We start from the raw sequence: 19944 nt of genomic DNA on the forward strand, positions 1-19944 counted from the left end.
GAGACCTCATTGATCTTGGCGAGGACCTTAAACGGCCCGATGTAGCGAGGACCCAGCTTGTAGGAAGGTATCTTCAATCGGATGTACTGGGAAGCAAGCCAGACCAGGTCACCAGGAGAGAAACACGGAGGGTCCAGACGCCTCTTGTCAGCGTGTTTCTTCATCCGCTGGGAAGCGCGTCCAAGGGACGCCTTGACAGAGTCCCAAATGGTAGCGAAGTCACGGGCTACAGTATCAGCCGCAGGAACATCCGAAGAAGGGGATATAGGCAATGGAACGGAGGGCTGAAGTCCGTAAACGACATGGAAGGGAGATTTGGAGGACGACTCACTGATGTGGTGGTTATGTGAGAATTCAGCCCAAGGCAGAAGCGTGGACCAGTCGTCGTGATGGGTGTTGACATAGTGACGTAAGAAGGATGTCAAGATTTGATTGACCCTCTCCACTTGGCCATTAGACTGAGGATGGTATGCGGAAGAAAAGTCCAGAGTTACTCCCAGGTGTTTGCAGAGCGCCCTCCAGAAGCGGGAGGTGAACTGAGTTCCTCTGTCGGACACGATGTGGGATGGAAAGCCATGCAAGCGGAAGATGTGATGGATATAGGCTTCCGCGAGTTCCTGAGCAGAGGGCAGTCCAGCCATGGGGATGAAGTGGGCCATTTTGGAGAACCGGTCCACCACGACCCATATGACTGTGTGTCCAGAGGATAATGGCAAGTCCGTAATAAAGTCCATCGCAATGTGTTGCCAGGGAACTGAGGGTATAGGCAGAGGCAGAAGACGGCCATAGGGCAGGTGTTTGGGCGTCTTGTTTCTGGCACAAGAGGAGCAGGCAGAGACAAAAGCAGCGACGTCCTTGCGAAGGGATGGCCACCAGTAATGGCGTGCAATCGCACCCCATGTTCTCTTCTGGCCTGCATGACCGGCTGTTTTTGAGGCATGACCCCAGTGTAACACTTTTTGCCTGTCAGTCTCAGAGACATAGGTCTTTCCGGGCGGTATCTGGGCCAGGGTGACAGGGGCCACCGAAATGATCTTGCTAGGAGAGATGATGGGTTGGGTAGTCTCTTCCTCCTGTTCCATGGGCATGAAAGACCTAGACAAAGCATCAGCGCGTACGTTCTTGTCCGCGGGTCGGAAATGGAGCTGGAAGTCAAACCTGGCAAAGAATAGGGACCACCTGGCTTGCCGTGGGTTCAGTCGCTGAGCGGACCGCAGGTATTCCAGGTTCTTGTGGTCCGTGTAGATAATCACGGGGTACACTGCTCCTTCCAGGAGGTAGCGCCACTCCTCCAGAGCCAGTTTGACCGCCAATAGTTCTCGGTCACCGATGGTGTAATTGCGTTCAGGTGCTGAGAAGCTCTTGGAGAAGAAACCGCACGTCACCATCTTGCCGGAGGAGGACTTCTGCATGAGCACTGCTCCGGCTCCCGAGGAGGAGGCATCCACCTCCAAGGTGAACTGGCGGTTTAACTCCGGACGGTGGAGTACAGGCGCGGAGGCAAATGCTCGCTTCAGTGAGCAAAACGCGGCGTCGGCCGCAGGTGACCAGTCCTTTGGATTAGCCTCCTTTTTGGTCAAAGCGGAGAGAGGAGCAGTCAGGGCAGAGAAGTGAGGGATAAACTGGCGGTAGTAGTTGGCGAATCCCAGGAACCGTTGGATTGCCTTCAGTCCAGAAGGGGGAGGCCAGTTGAGTATGGAGGAGACCTTCTTTGGATCCATCTGCAGTCCAGTGCCCGAGATGATGTATCCCAGGAAAGGGAGAGAAGACTGCTCAAAGACACACTTCTCATATTTGGCGTAGAGACGATTCTCTCTCAGTCTTTGTAGAACCAGCTGTACGTTCTCTCTGTGGGTCTGGAGGTCCGGAGAGTAGATAAGGATGTCATCCAGATAAACTACTACACAGATGTAGAGAAGGTCCCGGAATATGTCGTTCACCAATTCTTGGAAGACTGCTGGTGCGTTACACAAGCCGAAGGGCATCACGCAGTATTCATAGTGCCCATCGCGAGTATTAAACGCGGTCTTCCATTCGTCCCCGGAGCGAATACGAACTAGGTTGTATGCACCCCGCAGATCCAGCTTGGTGAACACACGGGCTCCTCTGAGCCGGTCGAACAATTCGGGGATGAGCGGCAGAGGGTACTTGTTTTTGACGGTGATCTGATTCAGACCCCGGTAGTCGATGCATGGGCGTAGGTCACCCTCTTTCTTCTTAACGAAGAAGAAGCCCGCTCCCGCAGGAGAGGAGGATCTCCGGATGAATCCCTTTGCCAGGCTCTCTGTGATGTAGGTAGACATGGCCCTGGTTTCGGCGGGAGACAACGGATATATCCGTCCTCGAGGTGGTGTTGTTCCTGGGAGCAGGTCGATGGCACAATCGTAGGGACGGTGTGGCGGAAGTACCTCAGACTCCTTCTTGTCAAAAACGTCTGCGAAGGACCAATAGGCCGAGGGCAGTTCCGGTAGGTTCTCTGGAACCGGAGGTCGTCGGATGGGTTGTATGGATTTCAGACACTTCTCATGACAAGCAGGGCCCCATCGGGTGATTTCGCCAGTACCCCAGCTGACTGATGGTTCGTGTGTCCGCAACCAGGGAAGTCCCAGCAGGATTTGATGGGACATGTGTGGTAGGACGTAGAGAGCGATGTTCTCGGTGTGCAGGGCACCGATACGCAGTTCGACCGGTCTGGTGACCCAGGAGATGGTATCAGAGAGGGGTCTCCCATCCACAGAGGCAATCACTAGGGGCTTCTCGAGTAGAGTAACAGGCAGCTGGTACTTGTCCACAGTGGCCTGCTGGATGAAATTGCCTGCTGCTCCAGAATCGAGGTATGCCTCAGCCGTGAAGTGCGTCTCTCCCGTAGACACTTGCACAGTCCACATAACCGGATCTGAGAGAGTCCCAGCACCTAGGGTGGCCTCTCCTACCAACCCTAGGCTTTGGAGTTTCCCGGCCTTTCTGGACAGGAGCGTAGGAGGTGTGTTCCCTCTCCGCAGTAAAAGCAGAGGCCCTTGGCGAGCCGCTCTGCTCGACGTTGTTCAGACTGTCGTACTCAGTCGATCTGCATGGGCTCGTGGACGGGAATCCCAGCTGTTGATGACTGAGGTACGGAGGGCTTCTGTGGAGGAGAAGAATGCCGTACCGGACGTCTCTCACGAGACAGCTCTTTGGAGCGCTCCTGAAAACGAATGTCCACTCGAGTTGCTAGGGCAATCAGGGCATCTAGGGTGGAGGGCACGTCACGACCCGCCAACTCATCTTTGATGCGACTCGAGAGTCCCTCCCAGAAGGCGGCTGTTAGGGCCTCATTATTCCACCCGAGTTCTGAAGCCAAAGTGCGGAAACGGATGGCGTATTGGCCCACCGTCAGTGTTCCTTGACGTAATCGGAGAAGAGATGAAGCAGACGCAGAGGCGCGTCCCGGCTCGTCAAAGGTGCTGCGAAAGGCCTGCAGGAACTCTTGAAGATCCTTGGTCATAGGATCCTCCTTCTCCCACAACGGGTTCATCCACGCCAGTGCCTCGCCCTCCAGGTGAGACATGATGAAGGCGACCTTGGCTTGGTCGGAGGCAAACAGATGTGGCAGCTGCGTGAAATGGAGGGAGCATTGGTTTATAAACCCCCTGCAGGTCTTGGGATCTCCGGCGTACCGGGGTGGTGAGGCCAAACGCAGTCGGGAAGCATCCGAAGAGGCAGCCACGGGAGCGGGGGACGTGGCTTGACTAGTGGCGGCTTTGGATGTTGAAGACGTGACTGCCGCTTGTAGCGTGGTCAGGCGAGTGTCCACGGACGTCATAAAGTTCAGCATGCGGGTCTGGACTTCACGCTGGCGTTGGAGTTCCTCTTGCAAGGCCGCTAGTGCTGCAGCGGGATCCATGGCCTGATCTTGCTGTCAGGGCCAGGCGGTCGGGCAGACCCAGGAGGTGGATCCACTGGGCCGAACTCTAAGATGGTGGTAAGGAGTCCGGTAGCTGAAGCACTATGGGCAGTAGAACAGTCCGTGCCAGTGAGTGTAACGAAGGAGTCCCTGGGACCGCGGAGTCACAGATGGTAGTCCGGGTGACGTAGCTCAGGTTCGGAAGCCGAGGTGATGTCAGGCGGGGTCCGGAACCTTTGGAGCGAGATGACGGGTCACCGCAGGGATCCGAGATGGTACGGACTGTCAGATGGCAGACGGACAGCGTGCGGGGTTCGGGATTCAGCAGGACCGGATGGCGAGGCAGGATCAGCTCTAGAAGAGAGATACGTGAGTATGGCAAGACGACACAAGGAGACCTGACTCCTAGCTTGGAAAACACGAAGATCAGGCCCCGCCCTCTTGGACAATACACCCCTATATACCCTGTACCTGTTCAGCCTCATTTCCTGTTAATGGACGCTGGCCCTTTAAGAAAGGGTCAGTGACCGCGCGCGCGCCCTAATGCGCATGCGCGCAGCCCGGGTGCCAGAAGCCAGGGAAGGAGGCTGAGAAGAGGACGCAGGGGAGCCGGCCAGGGCCTGGGAGGCCGTCGGGCGCCGCGATCGGAGACCAGGGGGCCTGGGAAGGACGGGCACCGGAGCCAAGGACCCGGGGAGCGTGGCAGGTGAGCCGGGGAGCGGGGCTGAGGACCCGGGGAGCGGAGCGGAGGACCCGGGGAGGGGAGCCAAGGACCCGGGGAGCGTGACAACTACGTGTGAACTGTGAACACAGCCTCAGTGTTACATTTTGATTACAATTTTTATAGGTTTTAATAGACAAAAATAATCAATTGCACCATTTACCGATCCCCATAAATAATCTGATTGCTGTGTTGTTCGGGCCGTTATGATTACAGGGACACCAAATATGTCCATGTTATTTGCTGATTTGTGATATTTATTATTTTTTAAAAAAAAGTGCAATCAAAGTTACTCTATTCTTTTATTGATTTTCTTTAAGAAAAAATATCTTTTACTCTCCCTCTAGAATACAGGACACAGAAACACTGCTCTGTACAATGGATCTCTATGTCCAGTGTAATCTGCTGTGGAGTCAGAGACTGCAATGCAGGTTTATCTATATAGAATCCTCTCTCTGATGTCAGCAGAGCCTGTAGCTGAACAGATAAGGTTGCTGTAATGTGTTTAAAAGTTATTGGCTTGATTCCAAGGGGGGGGGTTTAAATTTTGTCTTTTTTTTCTCATTTCTTTATAGTAGTTTTATAGGAATAAAAGAATCTGACTTCTTTCTTCACCTACATAGAGATACAGTATATATCTATCTATATTTCTATGTAACTGAATAATTTGCTTCTGGCTTCTCTGCTTGCAATACTGGTCAAGATTACCAAATCTTCCTATGCTCCTGTAGTACAAGCAGTGGCTCAATGCTAGTGCTGCTTCCTATGCAAACAGAGCTCACAATCAGTTCTAGTCCTGTTGTGGGACACCAGAGCAGTTGAGAGTTTACCGTAAATTATGCACTGCTCTTCTTGAGTTAATTTATTCACTGAACTGAAGAGGATGGGTCGGGGCAAGAGCAGTGAACAGCAGGACTGTGGGAGTGAGCCCTCAAATCAGGACAGTTACATTGAATTCAGGACAGTTAGGAGGTATGCAGGCAGGGACACAATCTTTGATGTAAAGTACGTCAAAGGTCATGAAGGGTTTAAAATTTAATTTTCAAACTTAATATTTCATTATCTTACCTAGTATAAAGCAGAAATACGCTCATAAAACCTTATAGCATTCTCCCTTATTCATATATTATGTCTAATTGTGACCCTGAGAGCTGTTTTCCCATCTTTAAATATAACGTGAAATTAATTGTTTAATTATGTTTAATTATGTTTAAAATTAATATTAACATATTATATTAAAATATTATATTTATTATTATATTATATATTCTATTCTATTCTATTCTATTCTATTATTATATATTATATTTATTTATATTATATTTCATACTAATAGTAATTTAATTGCCTAACAGTGAGCAGAATTGAGTAACTTGAATGGCTGCTACTGGTAATACATGTTATGATAGAGCTTATGGTAACATATGCAGTGCCTTGAAACTTAAAGTGAACCTGTCATCAGAAATTTTGCTTTAAATCTAAAAGTTTCCCCCTCTGCAGCTCCTGGGCTGCATTCTAGCAAGGTTCCTGTACTTTTTGTGGCCCCTTTTAAACCAAATTAAATACTTTATAAACTTGTACCTTTTGCTATGTAAATTTTGTAAATCGTCCATGGGGGCGGGCTCTCTGCTGACCGTTGCTGTTCCTCCAGCAGATTTACGCTGCCCCCCAACGCTGAATTTCATATCTAAGGACGCCGCCCCTGGGCGCCCGTGGTCCCGCGCATGCGCTGCGCGACTGTAGCGGGACTGTGCACTGTGTGCACGTGTGACCGCTGGTGACGTGTTGCGCAGGCACGAGGTTATGGGCGGCGCTGTGAGTGTCATCAGCAAGTGCCGCCCATAACCTCGTGACCGCACTTTCCCCTCTTCCTCCAGCATTCTGCACAAGCGCTTGCTGGCCACATGACCTGACGTCACCTCTTTCCCATGGAGGTGACATCAGGTCATTTGGCTGGCGAGCGCTTGCGCAGAACGCTGGAGGCAGTGGGGGAAAGCGCGTCCACGAGATTATGGGCGGGCACTTGCGATGCAATCACAGCGCCGCCCATAATCTCGTGCTTGTGACACACGTCACCAGCGATCCTGGCGTGGGCGGCACCTCGGGCGCAGTGGGCGGCGTCCTGATGGATGAAATGGAGCGTGGGGGGACGGCGTCAATGTGCTGGAGGAACAGCAACGGTCAGCAGAGAGCACGCCCCCATGGACGATTTACAAAATTTGCATAGCAAAAGGTACAAGTTTATAAAGTATTTAATTTGGTTTAAAAGGGGCCACAAAAAGTACAGGAACCTTGCTAGAATGCAGCTCAGGAGCTGCAGAGGGGGAAACTTTTAGGTTTCAAGCTAAATTTCTGATGACAGGTTCCCTTAAAATGTATGTTATTGGAATTTTTTAGGCGATACACCAACACAAAGTATCAAATATTTGTGAAGTGTAAAGGAAATTAGAAGTGGTTTTCTAAATATTAAATATAAATATATATATATATATATATATATATATATATATATATAAAATCTGAAAAAATGTTATTTTTATATATATATATATATATAATCTGAAAATTGTGATGTACATTTGTATTAGGCCATACATTGTAAGTCCACAATTCATCGCAATTACTGCTGTATATCTTTTGGGGTATGGCTCTACAAGTTTTGCACATGTAGCGTGTAAAAAGGTGGTTGAATTCCTACCCCTTAAACCACAAGCATATTGCTGTATTGAATGTATGTGACAGAAGTGCAAATGTAAAAAGTAGGATTGTTATGTATAAATGTAAATATAAAATACAATTGTTATGCAGGAAATGTCACCATCTAGGGGCTGGTTAATATAGAGTTTGTAGAAACAGATGACAGTAAGGACAAGCAGAAGTTAAGTTGTGGGACAACCCACTGGGGGTGGAACTAGTCTCTAGGGGTAGGGAGTAGATTCCCTCTTAGGCCGGTTTCACACATCCAGCTTTTCGCCGGTTTGACAGATGCGGCACACGCCAGTACAGTATGATACAGTACAGTGCCAGCGCCGCAACTTCCCGGTCACATGCTCCGGTCACATGACAGCATGTGACCGGCGCTTGTTGCGCTGCCAGTGTATTGTATACACTGTACTGGCGTGTGCCGCATCTGCCAAACCGTTGAAAAGCCGGATATGGGAACAGGCCTTAGTTTACTAAAGAGTAGTGTTGTGACAAGTCAGATGTGCAAGCCGTTTGGAATATCTAGGCCGCAGCTAGGGGGTGTTTGTGACAGCAACATCTAGTGGACAGAGATTATGGAGCTCCTGCAAAGAACTCATAAGGCCACTTTATACGCTGCGATCTCGCTAGCGAGATCGCTAGCGTGCGTACCCGCCCCCATCGTTTGTGCATCAAGGGCAAATCGCTGCCCGTGGCAAACAAAATCGTTTGGACCCGTCACACTACTTACCTGCCTAGCAACGTCGCTGTGACCGTCGAACCGCCTCCTTTCTAAGGGGGCAGTTCGTTCGGCATCACAGCGACGTCATTAAGCAGCCACCCAATCAAAGCGGAGGGGCGGAGATGAGCGGGACAAACATCCCACCCACCTCCTTCCTTACTCATTGCCGGCAGCCGCAGGTAAGGTGAGGTTCCTCGTTCCTGCGGTGTCACACATAGAGATGTGTGCTGCCGCAGGAACAACGAGCAATATCGTACCTGCAGCAGCAATGATTTTTGAGAATAGGGGAGCATGTCAATGATTAACGATTTTGGAACCATTTTCGATCACACGTAGGTGTCACACGCAACGACATCGCTAAAGCGGCTGGATGTGTGTCACGAATTCCGTGACCCTAACGACATCGCTTTAGCGATGTCGCTGCGTGTAAAGCAGCCTATAGAGTGAGAACATACGGAGAACTAGTTCCATCCTCCTACAAGGTACTCCAGGCCCTGGACTCTAAGCAGACTATCCTGTCAACAGACCGTCTCCAATAGTATGAGTCCTCAGGAGGACGTGCAGCATAGACCTGGGTGAACAGCTCGATACAGTAATGGACATTAGACAAGGTGAATAGTCTGTACACTCCGGTCAATGAATGTATCCTTAGTGAACAAATCCCTGTGGTTGGGATGCCAACCTCTAGCCAATGGGGTCTTAATGACTCTGACATGCGGGAGAGTGATGCTGAGCAGTATGGAAGAGAATGGACTAGCCACTTCTGTAGTATCAAAGGTTATGGAGAAGCCCAAATGAAAAGTGTGCTCTATAATGAGGTGTCCTGTAAAGAACACTTTAAAGCATCAATGGGATGAAAGAACTTTGCGGAACATTTAGTAAAAGGCTGTTAAAAAAGAATTCCCGGTATGTGTCGGTGACTTTTCTGCGGATGGGTCATAGCCTGTTAGACAATCTAAAAAAGGTATGACTTGCACCCTGGAAGACCAATCACCCAGCCAGGACCACCGCAAACATGAACCCCCTTGCTTTGTGGAGATCGCTGGGGCACGGACTAATGGAGAGATCCCTTTGCTGTAACTACTTCCCTGAGCCACCTTCAGAGGCTGAAATATTTGCCCATTCTTCTTTGCAAAATAGCTCTGGCTGGTGAGATTTGATAGAGAGGGTCTGTGACCAGCAATTTTTAAGTCTTGCCACACATTATCAATGGGATATAGGTTTGAACTTTGACTGGGCCATTCAACCACATGAATATGCTTTGATCTAAACCATTCCAGTGTAGCTCTAGCAGTATGTTTAGGATCGTTGATCTGCTGGAATATGAATCTATATCCTAGTCTCGAGTCTTTAACAGGTTTTCCTCCAGGACTGCCCTGTATATAGCTCAATCCTTTTTCCAATAAAAGCTAACCTACACCCATCCAAAAGACATCGTAAAAGCATTTGCGAGTAATTTCAAAAAACTATATAACCTCAATTCCACTCCTTCTGACCAGAATGATAACCTCAACAAAATGAATAACTTCTTGGACAAAATCTATCTTCCTAAACTAAATGAGCATCAGCTAAATATTTTAAATCGTCCATTTACTGACTCTGAAATTTTACAAACAATTAAAAACCTAAAAATAAACAAGTCCCCAGGCCCAGATGGGTTTTCCAATGAATTTTACAAGACTTTTTCCCAATTACTTGTACCTCACCTCTGTAAAATTTTTAATCACGCAGCTTCCACCAGAGAATTCCCTGCAGAAATGCTCCAGGCAAATATAACCCTCATCCCTAAACCAAATAGGGACCCTGAATTAGTGACTAGTTATAGACCCATCTCTCTAATTAATACAGATGTAAAAATTTATTCAAAAATATTAGCCGAAAGATTAAAAGAAATTCTCCCATCATTGATCCATCAAGACCAACTAGGATTTGTTAAAAATAGACAAGCATCAGACGGTACTAGAAGATTACTAAACATTCTTGAATACGCTAAAAAATCTAGAACACCCACCCTACTTTTATCGCTTGACGCTGAGAAAGCATTTGATAGAGTGGGGTGGGAATTCTTGGAAAACACCCTGAAAAAATTTGGCTTTGACAACACATCCATTAACGCCATCATGGTGCTATATTCCTGCCCCTCAGTCACAATTAAATCAGACAACCACTCTTCAAAAACCTTTATGATAACCAATGGAACTCGTCAGGGATGTCCTTTATCACCGCTACTTTTTGCCCTGATTATGGAACCTTTGGCAGAATGTGTCAGGTCAAATGAAAAAATTAAAGGTATTTCCATAGGGAAAGAAAACTTTAAAATAAGTCTTTTTGCGGACGATGTAATTATGACTCTTAGCGACCCATTAAACTCCATCAATGAAATAAACAACATTTTGAAAGAATTCTCCATTGTTTCAAACTTTAAAATTAATGAGAAAAAGTCAAAAATGCTAGCTCTTAACCTCATCCCAACAGCACAAGAAAATCTTAGAAATAATGTTAATTATGAATGGGTTACAGACGCTATTGAATACTTAGGTATTACTTTCACAAAAGATATTAAAAGCACCTTAATCCTCAACATGAACAAACTCTTATCTCAGATTGAAAAAGACTTTGCAACATACAACAAAACCGAAACGACTTGGCTTGGTAGAATATTGGTAGCTAAGATGTTTATTCTACCCAAAATTTTATATACAATTAGATGTCTACCTATCATCATCCCAGACGAATTCCTAGTCAAATTGCAAAAATTGATCAACAAATATGTCTGGAATAATAGTAAAGCAAGGGTGGCCAAAAATACATTATTCAAAAAAAAAATTAGAGGAGGATACGGCCTTCCTAATATACAAGCATATTATTACTCAAATTTATTAAAACAAACCAACAAATAGTTATTAAAAAATGAAAATACTCCAACTTGGGTTAACTTGGAACTAATATTATCAGGAAATAATTCTTTCCGCTCTCTTTTACTGGAACAGTTACTAAGCTTTGGAGGACGAAAATCAAATACCTATGATAGCAGCACTATTAATGCTGCATTTACTTCCTGGGAAAATATTTCAAGAATCTCCAAAGACAAAATGACTTTTGAAGTCTTTAAAAATACTGAGATAAAAAATATAGATTTGTCAAACAATACCGAGACAGTAGATAGATGGATCCAGTCAGGGATAAAATACATAAAAAATATATACGATGGTACAAACTTCACCTCATTCTTACAACTTAAACTACAAAACAATATACCAGATAAAGATCTTTACTTCTTCCTAGAAATAAGGAAAACCATCCGGAAACGTGTAGAACCCAAATGTAAAATAAACAAATTCATACTTAAATTGATAAACAACCCAAATAACAAACTAATATGGAGTCATAAGAACATCTATCATGCCTACAAATCTGAACTCACCACAAGAAAAATGATATACATATCCAGTTGGGAAAAGGACTTGAAAGTAGAATTCACCCAAGACCAATGGGATAAAGCTCTTAAAAACACATACCTTTCCAATATCTGCACTACATTACATGAAGCTTATTATAAGATTTATACCAGATGGTATTTCACTCCGGACAAAGTAGCTAAAATATTCCCAAGCCAAAAACCAACCTGCTGGAGAGGTTGTGATACAAAAGGTGACATTGTTCATATTTTTTGGAGCTGTCCTAAAATCAGAAGCTTATGGCAGAAAGTGTCTAAAATAATAAATCTGATAATGCACTCAAAAATAAGTCTAACCCCACAATTAGCTCTCTTATCGATAGATTCGGATACAATAAACATAAAATACAGGGCCATCGTAATTCATATCCTTCTAGTTACCAAAATCGAATTGGCGGCACGTTGGAAATCCAATAAAATTCCAAATATTTACGATCTAATAGAAAAAATATCCCTTCATAAGTTCTATGAAGAGAAGCATGCTCTAATTAATAACTCTTGGAACAGATTTCATAAAAAATGGGACCCATGGACTGACTTTATTAACAACAATACATAAAATTTTAAATCTAATCTAGTTATAATTCTTGTATAAACGTAATACACTATACTTATTTAATTAGTTTAATAAGAAAATTGTTTGTTTACATCTATCTCCTGACATATTATTTGAATATCATACTTTGTAACTACTTAATCCGACTGTATATCATAGTTTTTACCAATGTTATTAGTTTGTTTCTCCTTTTGTATATGTCTACTGTATATTATTTGTTTGATATAGCATGAAGTAATGCTATACAGCACTTTGTTTTATTGTTTTTGTTAGAACTGTTTTATGTATAAACTTTGAAAACCTAATAAAAAATTATTGAATCATAACAGCTGACCTACTCCCTCCTGAAGAAATGTATCCCAAAACTATGATGCTACCACCATCATGTTTTACGGAGGGAATTGAGTTTTCAGGTTGATGTGCAGTGTTAGTTTTCTGCCACACATAGTGTTTTGCATTTAGCTCTAAAAGTTCTACTTTGGACTCTATATAAACCAGGAAAAAACCTCTATAAAATAACATTTATTGTATTACTTAAAATAGTCAATCTCTATCTAAAAACCCTGGAGTAATGTCCATTTGTTACGGTCACTCAACAAATCGTGAAGTGTAATGATATGTGAGGCCCTGAAATAGGGTAGTGGACAGGGGCGTGCACCACCCATTACAAGTAAATTGTTAATGGAAAATAGCGATAGTGGGATAGGGGGACCTGATATTCCCTTATATTTATCCCTTCCTAGCAACGGAGGTCAGATACACCTTAAGTTTTTGGGTGCCCCCCGTTCCTCGGCGGCTTACCCTATTTGTCCCTGTCCCTATTCCTGGCCTAAAACCACCACCAAGTGAAGTGTGTTGGAGTGATTAATAGTCATGTGTCGTAGGTCATGGTCCAATAACCCAAATATCATGCAAATATTATATGTATCAATCCCCGGTTATGCAATTAACTATATAATTATAGCTCTTGGGGAGACGCATAGAATAGGGGTATTAACGAAAGATATGATAGGCCTGACTGTCCCAGTACTTATCCTGCCAGGACTGATCTTGATCTGCGCCCGTCGCTGATTGGTCGCGGGCGGCTAGCGCGACCAATCAGCGACGCGAGATTTCCGTTACAAACAGACAGAATTAGACAATTATATATGTAGAGTAGCTGTACTACCCGGCTTCGCCCGGGTTAATAACTGCTGTTAACAAAATAGAATGTATTAACAATAATGTATTCTGCACACAAAAACAAATAGATAGAAATGTAATTATTAAATTGTTGCCTATATTAACCAATCAGAGCTTAGATTAATTAACTGTAGCAAAATAGAAGCTAAGCTGTGATTGGTTGCTATTGCCAGCCTGATAAATCTCCAGGCAACAGAAAGCCCTCCCCCCTGACAGTATATATTAGCTCACACATACACAAAATAGACAGGTCATGTGACTGACAGCTGGCATATTTCCTATATGGTACATTTGTTGTTCTTGTAGTTTGGCTGCTTATTAATCAGATTTTTATTTTTGAAGGATAATACCAGACTTGTGTGTGTTTAGGGCGATTATGTGGCGAGGTTGGTGTATGTGTGGTGAGATGTGTGCTGAGGGTGGTATATGTGTTCAAGTACGTGGTAATGTGTGACGCATTTTGTGTGTGTGTGTTCAAATCCCCGAGTGTGGTGAGTATCCCATGTCGGGGCCCCTGTGGTGAGTATCCCATGTCGGGGCCCCACCTTAGCAACTGTACGGTATATACTCTTTGGCGCCATCGCTCTCATTCTTTAAGTCCCCCTTGTTCACATCGGGCAGCTGTCAATTTGCCCCCAACACTTTTCGTTTTACTTTTTCCCCATTATGTAGATAGGGGCAAAATTGATTGGTAAATTGGAACGCACTGGGTTAAAATTTCACCTCACAACATAGCACCCGGCGCTGCCCGGAATAGTAACTGTCTCTCTGTTTCTCTCCCATTCTCTGTCTCTCTCCCCCCTCTGTATATATCTCTCTGTCTGTCTATCTCTTTGTCTGTCTGTCTCTTTCCCTGTCTGTCTCTGTCTCTTTCTCCGTCTGTCTCAATCTCTTTCCCGATCTGTCTATCTATCTCTTTCCCTGTCTGTCTATCTCTGTCACTTTCCCTGTCTGTCTCTTTCCCTTTCTCTTTCCTTCTCTTTCCCTGTCTGTCTCTTTCCATCTCTTTCCCTGTCTGTCTGTTTCCCTGTGTCTGTCTCTTTACCTGTCTGTGTCTGTCTCTTTACCTGTCTGTGTCTGTCTCTTAACCTGTCTGTGTCTGTCTCTTAACCTGTCTCTTTCTTTCCCTCTCTTTCCCTGTGTCTCTTTCCTTGTCAGTCTGTCTCTTTTTCTGTGTCTTTCTCTTTGTGTCTGTCTCTTACCCTGTCTATGTCTGTTTCTTACCCTGTCTGTGTCTGCCTCTTTCCCTGTCTGTGTCTGTCTCTTTCCCTGGCTGCATTGTGACACGCCAACATTCCATATAAGGGCGTGGCTGCACATTCTTCTGTAGTTCTGGCTGCACTGTGGCTCCCAGCTCCATTCGCTTTAATGGAGGCAGGTTTTTTGGTGAATTATTGTAAAGCGCGGGGTTAAAATTTCCCCTCAAAACATAGCCTATGACGCTCTCGGGGTCCAGAAGTGTGAGTGTGCAAAATTTTGTGGCTGTAGCTACGACGGTGCAGATGCCAATCCCGGACATACATAAATACACACATACACACATTCAGCTTTATATATTAGATATACAGTGGGGAAAATAATCATGCCGGCTGCTGTTCATTTTGGAATAGATACAATGTTTTTATCAACTCTTATTGCATTTTATTGCAATGTTGTTACTGATCGGACTATTTATTTTATATTTTAATAGACCGGAGTTTTACAAACATAGCGATACCAAATATGTTTTGGGTTTTTTTGTTTGGTTTTTTTTTTTATTTTATTGTTTAATGGCGCAAAAGGGGGTCATTTTGAAATTTTGTGTTCTTGTTTTTTCTGTAATTTTATTTTTATTTTTTTACTTTTTTTTGTATTTAATAGTTCTTAGGGGACTTGTAACTGCTATTGTCTGATCGCTTGTGCTATATATAGTTGTGCTACAGCACTGCTATGTAGAGCTAAAACCATGATCTCCTATGAATGCCAGTTCCAGGCTAGCTTTCATAGGAGGATCATAAATGACAGGCACAGTGGTCTTCAGCAGACCCTCGATTGTCATTATTAACCCCTTCATGACCTAGGATGTGACGGTACATTATAAATCATGAAAGGGTGATTACCACTGGCTGCTGCGGTAAGTTGATGTGAACAGCAGAAGTGTGCAGTAGGTGCAGTTGGATCCGCAATCCACCCATGTCTGTTAAACCCTTAGTTTGCGCTGTCAAAATGTGACAGTATATATATATATATATATATATATATATATATATATATATATATATAGTAATATTTTTTGGTAAAAGAATGATGTGGGGTCCCTCCTATTTTTCATATCCAGCACAGGAACAGCAGCAGCTACAGGCTGCAACCCTCAGCTGTCTGCTGTACCTTAGCTACATTTTTCTAAAACCAGCCAAGGTGCAGCAGACAACTAGGGGCTAATATTATTACGTGGAAGGCCCATCATTATTTGTCCCTTTCCAATCTAACAATAGAAGCCCACAGCCACCCCAGAAGTGGTGCATCCATAAGACGCGCCAATTCTGGCAATTGGGGTAATAAGGAGTTGCAGCCACTAAGTCCTAGATTAGTGATGGCAGTTGTCTATGAGACCCCACTCCATCACTATTCTGTAAGTCAAAGTAAATAAACATGAACACCAAAAAATACTTTATTTGGAATATAATACAAAAAAACACCCTCTTTCACTACTTTATTAACCCCAAAACACCCTGCAGGTCCGAAGTAATTCACAGGAGCTCCCACAGCGATTCAGCTCTGCTACATCCCTGTCCTGTCACAGGAAGCACCATAGAGCATGACTGCCCGCTGACAGCAGAGACAGAGCCATGCGATAAAAATGAACTGAGGCAGTAGTACGGGACCCGCAGTTGTGACGTCAGAGGTTCACCCAAGTTCATTCTCATCACGCAGCTCTGTCTCTGTGTTGCAGCCTGATTTGCGGTCACAGGTGAAGAACTCCAGCTGTGACTGGAAATCACCTGAGTGACGGCACCACTGATTGCGCTGCTCACTTCAGTCACTCGTGTGATTTGCTGTCACAGGTGGAGGACTGCATCTGTGGCAGCGGCTATCCTGAGTTACGTCACTACTGATAGCGCGACTCACTTCAGTTGCTGTGTGGGGCTCACAGCAGGCAGTTCTGTTCTATGGCGCTCGCTGTGAGTGTCAGATGTAGCCGTGCTGGAAGCATCGTGGGACCTAGTGTGGATTATGTTGGACATGGAGAGTTGTGTTGCTGTTAATTAAGTAGTGAAAGAGGGTTGATTTTTTTGTATTTTATTTCAAGTAAAGGATTTTTCCGTGTTCATGTTTATTTACTTTCACTTACAGAATAGTGATGAGGGGGTGTCTGTCATAGACGCCTGCCATCATTAAGCTAGGACCTAGTGACAGCTATGGGCTGCCATTAATTCCTTATTACCTCGATTGCCACCACACCAGGGCAATCGGAATGAGCTGGGTAAAGTCCCAGGACTGTCACATCTAATGAATGCGGCAATTCCAGGTGGCTGCTGGCTGATATTTTTATGATGGGGGGCTCCCAATAACGTGGGTCTCCCCAGCCTGAGAATACCAGCCTCCAGCTGTGAGGTTTTATCTTGGCTGGATATCAAAATTGAGGGAGACTGCACGTCGTTTTTTTAAATTATTTATTTATTTATTTTACTGTACGATATAGACCCGCCACCAGCGGCTGTGATTGGTGGCAGTCAGACAGCTGTCATTCAGCATGGGGGTGCATCTGACTGCAACCAATCATAGGCGCCGGTGGGCGGGGAAAGCATTGATTATGAAATGATTCTAATGAGTGGGTGCAATGAATATGAAATGAGCCTAATGAGTGGCCGGTACTTTCAGGAGCAAGAGAGGCTGTGGGAGCAATGTGACAGCCACGCAGTGCCAGTGATCGGTGAGTATGAAGCGGAGAGAGACAGAGAGTGAGAGAGAGAGAGAGAGAGAGAATGGAGAAAAGTTGGTGACCTGCATTTTTGTTGACAAAAATGAATCCAAAATACAACCAAAATGCAGTGCAAACGTAAAGCTAAGATATTGGTTGAATTTTGACAAAACGTGACCAAAACGCAAAAAGAATGAACATTCTGCTTTTTGTTAGGCTATGATTTTGACAAATATTTGTCAACCAAAACACTGCCTAAAAAAAAGCAACGTGCGGATGGAATTTCTGACTTCTCATAGACTTTGCTGGGGAACCAAAACGCATGCATTTTGTCAATGACACAGTGCAGTTTAAAACACAACCAAAACGAAAGAAAAAACGCAAGTTGTGCACATGGCCTTATGCTCTGGTGTCTCTCCAGGCCCCACAGCATAATTAATGTAGGGGTAAAAAATATATATTAAAGTAAACCTGTCAGATCCTATATGCCTTCTAACCTAGCAGCAGGGACATTTGTGAGCTAAAAATCCCTGCCACACCATCCCTGTCTAATAATATTCTGTAAAAGCAAAGTATAAAAAAAGGGTTTATAACTTACGTTTTTCCAATGCTAATAAGCCCTGGGACTATTCACAAGGGCGTTGCTCCACCCTGACTAGTCTGCCCTCTTTCCGTGGTATCACACCTCTATGGGCATGATACGATGATTTCAATCAGACATCACCGCCGGCTCATGGAAATCTTGCGGATGCGCGCATCTCATTTCCGCAGTGTCGTTTGGCCCCCTTAGCCGGGTGTACACGTGTTGGTTTCACAAGCGCAGTGTACATGATCCAAAGTCTCCTGCGCTTCAAACCATGTGAAGAAAAAGTCTGAAGCCAGTAATGAGACGCACGCATGCGCGAGATCTCCATGTGACATCGGTGACATCGGCTTATTTCAATAAGGCTCAGTGTACAGAAGTAGCAATCTGCTATTGAAAAGGGGGCAGCATAGGGTGGGCTTATAATGGAAAAAAGGGCAGCGTCATTTATGTTTATAAGGGAAAATGGGGCAGTGTGCGGTGGGATCACTGTGGATGAAGGGGGAAGTGTGCTCAGTATGGAAAAGGGGGCAGTATGCAGTGGACTCAGTGTGGAAAAATGGCACCATGGGATTAGATCACTATAGAAAAGGGAGCAGCGTGGGGTAGCAACATTGGGTAGCATCGTGGGGTAGGTTCTGTATCGAAAAGGGGACAGCATGGAGTAGGCTCTCTATGGTGTAGGGGGCTGTATGAGATGGGCTCACTACGAGAAGGGAGTCAGCGTGGGGTGGGCTCAGTGTGGAAAAGCGAGCAGTGTAAAATGAGCACTGTATGAAAAAGGGGGCAGCAAGAGGTAGGCTCCGTTTGGAAAAGAGGGTGGTGTGAGATGGGTTCAGTATGAAAAAGGGGGCAGTGTGGAGCTTCTTTTCAGTCATCCTTTTTTCCATCCTTTGTGGATCTTTTTTTATTAAATTGCATTAAAAAATAATTGTATATCACTTGATGAATGTATATGTGGGATCACTTCGTTCAACCACTTTGCATCTTTGGAAACTTGAAGCAATTAAAATACGCTCAAAAGACCGGCTTATTCTCTGATCGCCCTTGATAGGGAAAATAGAATGGGAATTAATGGCCTGGGTGGGCTTACCATTATCCCTGCTGGGCAGGAACCACCTCATTAAAATGATGAGTTTTCCGTAGTTACTCTATCCAATGCAGACCATCCCCTTATTACTGAAGCATATGGGGCACACCAGTGGCCTGGTTATCACAGTAGTGTTGCCCCCACAGAGGGGTTAATACTAAGCCTGGAAGCAAGTGAGGGGTCCCTTGGTCAGTAAGTACCTATGTTCAACACAGTTCCTACTCCGGGACAGCAAAGGGGGCTCTAAATTTGGTGTTCTGGGGTGCTTCCCAGAAGCTCTGACCTGGGGGAGGAGTTAGAGGAGTGACAGTTGGGAGTTGACCGTTGGAAATAGAGGAGTTCGAGCCAGGAGTTTGAGGAAAGCAGACCGTTTTTTCCTGAGGTCAGGGAGCTCGGCCTACAGGAACGGAGTCTGACAAAGAGGCAAAAAGGAGGAAGACTGTGGGGAGTGGAGCTAAGCCGGCTCATACCAGAAGGGCACGCTAGAAACCAGACACCGGAGTCCATGCCTGCTCGGGTCCTTGAGCGCCGGCAGCTAAATCCGGAGGGCAGGAGGATTTCAAGTCTCCTGGCTCCCACAGACCACCTGAAGGCAAAGCCACAGATTAGGGACCGGGAGCCGCTGTCAGTAAAGCGGTACCTGCCATATAGGTGAGAGAAATACCACAAGTGACAGAGGAGAGGGCCTCAGTCTAGCTAACGCAGCAGGGGCCCTGAAAACCAGGAAAGAGCGTAGCGGGTAATCCTCACACCCACCTGGCCTGGGAGGCTTCCCCGACTACTTCCAGGCTATTCGGACCACCATCATTACCATCTCTACCAGTCTCCCAGGACTTCCTCACCAGTAACCAAGTAAAGTGAAAGGTAACGAAACTGCAGTCCTTGTCCGTTATTGTCCACATCCCTGGCCCTGCACCCTGAAACCCACCAGTTGCCAAAAATAGACTTTCCAATGGTTGCCCCAGGGTCCTGCTCCACCTGTGGGGAGCAATATCACCTCAGCTGCACCATGATTAGCCTGCCCTTGGGAATACACAGCACAGTGGCAGCCCACATAACTGCAGTATCACGGGTGGCGTCACGAACTTTTACTTTTAACTACAACTCCCATCATTATAATCATCAACCCTTTATTATTGAAAGACAC

At 45.3% G+C, this 19944-nt stretch overlaps 1 protein-coding gene across 1 annotated transcript in view; it reads left to right on the top strand.

Moving 5' to 3' along the window:
• The window catches only part of GUCA1C (guanylate cyclase activator 1C), a 243505-nt gene that overhangs the window by 95482 nt on the left and 128079 nt on the right, over nt 1–19944 (top strand). The gene's annotated exons all lie outside the window — the stretch shown is intronic.

Source organism: Anomaloglossus baeobatrachus, chromosome 2 (genome assembly GCF_048569485.1).
Source record: "Anomaloglossus baeobatrachus isolate aAnoBae1 chromosome 2, aAnoBae1.hap1, whole genome shotgun sequence".
Lineage (NCBI taxonomy): Eukaryota > Metazoa > Chordata > Amphibia > Anura > Aromobatidae > Anomaloglossus > Anomaloglossus baeobatrachus.